Raw genomic sequence first — 7,803 nt, forward strand, 5'->3', positions numbered from 1 at the left:
GAATTTTTGAGGTAGGGTTTGTTTTATTTTCTATTCTATTGTATTATTCGCATATTTACTGATTTCAGCAAGTCAACATGGCGGCTCCTTAGTTACGAAATGTCAACTTTGGATTTGACGGTAGCTTATGAGAAAAACATGTAAATTACAAATGGCAAATGTTGGGTTTGAGAGTTAAAAGAATTAAACACATTTTTTCTAGCAGTTATTTGCGAAATATTTGCTGCAAGCTACATATTTATTAGAAAGTTTAATCTGTATCTAACAGGGAGTAAAAATGAATAGCGACACACACGGCATACCCACCCTCGCTTCAGTTTTTTAATGACCGTACTTGTCCTATTAGAATCGAAATAATTCATGGAAGCCATAGATTTATTGTAAATTTACACATGGCCTGGGCCGTGATATTCGTTAATTTTATCCCTCGCTAACGCTCAGGATAAAATTCAAATATCACGGCACAGGCCATGTGTAAATTTCCAACAAATCTATGGTTTCCATGAATTATTTCTTAAACAATCTCGAGTGAATGAAGTATTAAAACAAATTATTGTGGTATAATCGATATGTATTTGCATATAGACATAGGGACTACAACAGTTATAAACAGTAGTTGGGAGAAACCACATACATGTATTACTTACTATTTTGTTCGATTGTAAAAGGAGTATTTGTAGTGTTAGATGACAAAGAATATTGTACATTGTCACTCTCTGGATCCACACTTTGTACAGTATAAATGATCTGACCAGCAGCTGATGTCTGTGACGAAACAGTAGTTTTATCTATAGTCATACAAAAACATCATCAAATGAAGAGGCATACTCGTAGTTTCATGTTAATTAAGACAGTATTTTTTTCTACTTGGTTTTTATGAATTAAGGAATATGTTGGTAAAACGTCAATAAGACAGCAACCAAACAATACCAAAATGAAAAAAAACACTTTTTTTTTAATATCATTATATAATTTTAAGAAGTCTTATTGTGTTCACCCGAATATCAAGTATATCCCTTCGTCTCAATTAATTCAACTGAAATAATTCAGTGTGTTTTTTTGTGTTCGTTTCTAGTTTGTATATAGGATTAACGAAGGCATAAGTTACTTCATATCCGATTGATGTTATGCTTATTTTCTGCATTGGGTCTTCACAGATAAATCACTTCTAGACTGTGGTATATATATAATTATATACAGCACAAACAGCATTTTCCAAAAGACCAAAAAAGTGAAAAAGTATATTTAAACAAAACGCATTTGACTAACAGGTCAAACAACGGATCTTCTTAAACCCTGCTGACTGCCATTGGCGATTGCCAAATAAACGGATCACAAGATGTAACAAAGAGGATCTGTATTATTAGTTTAATACCAAACAATTAACAAACAGAAAACAATAAACTTGCGGAAAAGATGGTATACCGCAAACATGAGGTGCAAAAATTTGTACACCATATCCGGATTTCGACAATTAATGTCTCTTCAGTGATGTTAGGAATCGAAACGGCATTTGGAAGGCCATATAATTTACCTCAATTTAGGATACACTCTTGAATTTTGAAGAGTCGAAATAGGATGAATGGATCATATAAACCCGAAGGCAAATATAATACAAGCCCAAACGAAAAAAATATAAATAAGTCTAAATTGAAAACAACGTTCAAACCTATGATTGTGTTGGATAAAAACCGCAATTTCTATAAGTGTGCGGAAAAATTGCGGTTTTTATCCAACGCAATCATAGGTTTGAACGTTGTTTTCAATTTAGAGTTAGACTCAAAATTCAAGAGTGTATCCTAAATTGAGATAATTATATGGCCTTCCAAATGCCGTTTCGATTCCTAACATCACTGAAGAGACATTAATTGTCGAAATTCGGATATGGTGTAAAATTTTTTGCACCTCATGTTTGCGGTATACCATCTTTTCCGCAAGTTTATTGTTTTCTATTTGATTATAAATTAATAATAAAGATCCATTTTGTTACATCTTGTGATCTGTTTATTTGGCAATCGCCAATGGCAGTCAGCAGGGTTTAAGAACATCCGTTGTTCGACCTGTTAGTCAAATGCGTTTTGTTTGAATATACTTTTTCACTTTTTAGTCTTTTGGAAAATGTTGTTTGTGCTGTATTTAGACCCCTCTACCAAGAAATTTGTTTTGCATGCACATATAAAAATTGCGGTTTTTATCCAGCGCATACATAGGTTTGAACGTTGTTTTCAATTGAGACTTATTTATATAAATATATATATATATATAAACAAGTCTAAGTTGAAAACAACGTTCAAACCTAATTTCTTGGTAGTAGGGTTTAAATATAGCACAAACAATATTTTCCAAAAGACCAAAAAAGTGAAAAAGTATATTTTATGAAAACGCATTTGACTAGCAGGTCGAACAACGGATGTTCTTAAACCCTGCTGACTGCCATGGCGATTGCCAAATAAACGGATCACCAGATTTAACAAAATGGATCTTAATTATTAATTTAATACCAAACAGAAAACAATAAACTTGCAGAAAAGATGGTATATCGCAAACATGAGGTGCAAAAATGTGTACACCATATCCAGATTTCGACAATTAATGTCTCTTCAGTGATGTTAGGAATCGAAACGGTATTAGGAAGGCCATAGAATTTGAATATATATTTATATACAAAAGATTTTAGTGCCGACTGCATATATCAATACTAAATTAACATTTCATGACCTCATATTGAAAATGTATATGATTAGAAAACCAAAGTCTTTATACAGTCCGATATTGTGCTCAATATATGATGTATGGCTGTTAGCCAGTTAAATAAAATTCATACTGTCCTAAGGAAATTTAGAATTATTTTTCTTACATAATTATTTGGTCATTTGAATTGTTGACCGATAACTGGACACCGAATGTTCAAACTAATGACTACAATACAGTTACCTTGAAGATTAGAGAAGTATGGAGGCATGTTTCGAAGAATGTAAACGTAAAACTCTCCCGAATCACTTCTTCGCTGGTCAGCACACTCTATGTTTAACGTATATTGTCTTTGAGTGTCGTAAACAAATCCTTGATTACCTAGGACCCATATCCCGGTTTCTGTAAATAAAAATATTAATTGTTTAAAAATGACATAAACTTATTATCTAAAAAAACCTTATAAATCAAAGGTATAAAACTCACAAAAGATATTATGTCTATAATAAGAACACTTGACGTGCACTTCGTCTACATAAAACTCATCAGTGGCGCTCAAATCAATACAGTTGGAAGACAAATCGATAATGATATTGTAGTTGTGTTTTGCTATTATGGTTTGTCTTTTCAACGTCTTTTGTTTTCTCATCACCTTATGAGTCTTGAATGTCCCCTTTGTATATTCCGCCTCCTTTATTGTATCGCAAAAAAGAAGTAACAAAAACATTGTTCCAAATTTATCAAGTAAAAATCTTTGCCTGGGGTAGTGTTTCGAACGATTTGTTTTGTTTCTTTTAACACTAAATTCACAAAAATAATTATAAATAATTTACAAATAAATACCAAAATATAAGACATTATAACAGATCACACCAAACAACAAAACACGATTACTCCGAAAAATAGACATATCCTAAAGATTTCTCTATGTAATTTTTGTCGTTGGGTTGATGTCTCATTAACGTATACTCACATACCTTTTGGGTCATAAAGACAAACTATAATGAATTACCAATGATTTAGAAGACCTGACTGGGTATGTACTGGCACACAATGTACTTGCATACCGGAGCTCCCTTTTTGACAATTTAGCAAATATGTCGTAAAAGTAAATCATATTTTAAAAGAAAAACTGCCAAATGCAGCTACAATCATGAGACCAATAATTTGAACAAGGAAAAAAAAGACGGCACATCATTTGGAAAGCTGGGTTATAATGTGCTCACTAATAAAAGAAGCTAGCTAAGACGTTCACAGCGATTGATTCGTTTGATGTGTTTGAGCTTTTGATTTTGCCATTTGATTAGGGACTTTCCGTTTTGAATTTTCCTCGGAGTTCAGTATTTTTATGATTTTACTTATATTTTTTAATAATGACACCTAGTATCATTACATGAGTTTTTCATTGCATTTTTGTATTTAGATATAGCCGTTTATGCCTATACATCTATCTCGTTGGTTTGATCGGTCTGATTTTGTCTCGTTAGTTTTGATTAGATGTCTTCGTTTTGTTCTTAATGACCATTTTTATTCTCATTGAGTTCATCTCAGTTTTTTATGGTTCGTGTCGCTCGATCTTTAGTTTTCTATTAAGTGCTTTGTGAAACTTGTTCGTCTTTTTCGTCGTTTTGTCGTTTTTTGCCACGACGTTGTCAGTTTTGATTCGACTTATGAGTTTTGAACGTTCAATTGTTATCTTCCACCTCTTTTAGTTTTAACGTAGTTGGTTTGATATCTTCTACATGTACCTATTAGATGGTGTCTCAGATGAGATTTTACAGAACAAACAATATGACCTATGACCACCCGCCTCCTCCTCTACAATGAATACATAAACATTCAAACAAAATCAAAAGCTACATATATAAAGCTGCAATTTTTATTTCCTGATTACAACAGGCATATAATGCCTTAGACATTTTTGGTACACTTTTTGGTTATTTTTGAATTTCAATGCTCTTCAACTTCCTTTATGGTTTTGCCTTTTAGCTGTTGTGATTCGACTGCAGCTAATGAGTCTTATGTAGACGAAACAAGCGTCTGACGTTAAATATAGAAGCCACCTATACTAGGTGATTTTTTACAACCACTAGATGGATGCCACTGTTTGTTGAAGTTTTTTCTCCAAACGAATCTCTAGCCCAGTAGTCATCACTTCTCTGTTGACATGAAATATCAATCATACAATCAATTTCTCTATAATTTATAATTAAGAAATTTTGTATGTTTCGAAACAATTATCTTTTTTAATTCCAGGCGTAGATGGCATAGCCACTTTTATCACAATGTTTTAGTAATTTCGGGTTTCAATGGTCTTCAATGTCTACTTGGCCTTTTAACTGTATTGATGCGTGCGTCACTGATGAGTATAACATAGATGAAACGCGCGTTTGGCTTAAAAATATTAGTCTGGTATCTTTGATGAGTTTTTGCATCCACTGGGTCGATGCCACTGCTGGTGGAAGTTCGCCTTCGAAGGTATCACTAGCCAGTATTCAGCACTTCAGCATTAACCATAAACACAAATGCTAAATTTGTTTTCTGTAAATATTCTATTAACGAAATTTTGAATTATTCGAATCACTTAGCTATTTCTGCTCCTAGGCATGGTGGTCGTGGCCGTCTTATGGCATCTTTGGTGTTCAATGTTAATTAACTCTGTATTTTGTGTAGCCTTTCAACTGTTTTGATTTGAGCGACAATGACTTATGTAGACGACACGCGCGTTTAGAGTAACAAATTATATGCCTAGTATATTTGATTAGTTTGACATCAGCCTTCTTTTTGTGTGTATGTATCATTCTAGACTCATTTGGCAGCTCTGAGGCAAGCTGTTGGATTCTCTACAAACTCATTGTGTATAAAATTTGGTGAAAAGGAACAAAAAGATACATATGAAAACATGTTTAAAACAAAGACTGAAATTGCTATCCTATTCAAGTTCATAAATATTTTAAGCACTTGATATATTTGAACATGATGAATACAATGTAAACAAAATTTTACACTTAAATGATTTAGATAAAAAAAAAAACAGATGTACATTTGCAAAGTGACAATTAAGATCATAAACTTCTTGAAGGATTAAAAAACTTTGTTCAAAATATTTTTTTTGTATTATAATATAAAATATTGAGTTAAATCACACGCTGTACAGACCAAACCATAAGTTAAGCATTGCTATTTGAAATTACGTGTTAGATTATCTATCTTAAGCTTGATCTATTCTTGATTTATTTTTATTGTTGAATTGTTTATACTTGATGTATATATACTACTATTTGCTTGACAAAGGTTATTTTAGAACTAATTAATTGGTTCTAGGTCAAAAGGTAAAAAAATAATGACATGTTGCATTTCTTTAAGAAAAACAGGCCATCACACGCAAGTTTTCACACAACATTAAAATATACCAAATTGTACTGATCCAGGCTGAAGGTAGTATATAGTAGATGGTATTTTAAGAGCACATGTGACTGTGTCATTGGTTGGATCTGTCACTGATACTGTATACAAAAAACTCTCTGCAGTTAAACTTTCCAGTATCTCTGAACTCATTGGTAGGTTAACAATTATAGGTGGCTGAAGCAAATAACACAGAAGTTACCATATCATACAGTTTAATATATACTTATTGTATAGACCTGTTATTCAAACTTATTTCATTCTGTTTTCAAAATGGTAAAGTGCCTGACTTATGGTCATATGGAATTATAAATCCTATTCCAAAAAATGAAAGTGTTTATCAATTCAATCCTATGCTATAAAGAGGTATAACTATTTTATCTATTCAATGTTAAATATTTTGGTGAGATTTAAAAAAAAAAGCGGTTAAATAATAATCTTACATTGCCATATAATGGGGAGGTTTGGCTAGCCATACAACCAAGTTCAACCTACCATTTTTTCTTAAAATGTCCTGTACCAAGTAAGGAATATGGCAGTTGTTATCAAATAGTCCGTTTCTATGTATGTTGGCGTTTGTATTTGTTGCACCTAATCAGTGTTCCTGTTGTTCCGTTGTTTCCCTCGGTTTTAGTTTGTAACCCGGATTTGTTTTTTCTCAATCGATTTATGACATTTGAACAGCGGTATACTACTGTTGTCTTTAAATCAATGGCTCAATGAACATGAAATTTTATGTGATGAACATAACGGTTTTCGAAAAGGTAGAAACTGTACAGATCATGTTTATGTGCTAGATGATATTGTCAAAAGCAGAAAAAAATGCAAAAACAAGATACATTTGTTTGTTTTGTGGATGCAAAGGAAGCATTTGATACTGCTAATAGAGACTGCATCTTCTATTTAAATTGAAAAATATTGGTATTAGCGGTAACATTTTAAATTTCATTTTTTTTTTATACAATAATGGCAATTGTGCCGTCAGAATAAATAACTTTATGACACCAATTTTTCTTTTCTGTTGCTCTTTGTGTAAAACAAGTCTGTGTTTTATCGCCTACTTTATTTTCTATCTATGTAAATAATTTAATCTCAGATATTAAAGAAGCAAATTGTGGTATTCAAATAGATGACATAATGGTTTCGATATTATTATACGCTGATGTAATTGCGCTGATATCACCTGATGTAGAGAAACTGCAAAAACAGTTGGACATTTAAAGAAATGGTGTGAAAAGTGGAGATTCACTTTAAATAAAAACAAAACCAAAATTGTTTATTTTAGAACTAAATTTATTCAAAGAAGTAATTTTAAGTTTAAATGTATTGAATTGAATTTTCAACTTGTTATAGATATCTTGGTGTACTTTTGAATGAATTTCGGATTATTCTAATGTGCTAATTGAACATTATGAGTTTATTATCTGTAAACATATATATTGATGATAACATGTGGAAATGTAATTAAGTGTGAAATTGTTGTTTAGATAAAGTCCGAAACGATGTTGTCTGTACATGTTTTCAATAATAAGATAAGGGTCATGGGAAAGTTCACTTAAAGCTGCATGCATTGATTCAGTAATATTTTGTAGTTCAACCGTTTAGGATTAATAAATTAAAGCTAAGGAACTTTGTGTTTTTATATGTGTGTATAGTTAAGATACCACATCTATTATAGCCAAAGAATTGTCTAAATCAACTAAGAGA

Source organism: Mytilus californianus, unplaced genomic scaffold, assembly GCF_021869535.1.
Source record: "Mytilus californianus isolate M0D057914Y unplaced genomic scaffold, xbMytCali1.0.p SCAF_8, whole genome shotgun sequence".
NCBI lineage: Eukaryota > Metazoa > Mollusca > Bivalvia > Mytilida > Mytilidae > Mytilus > Mytilus californianus.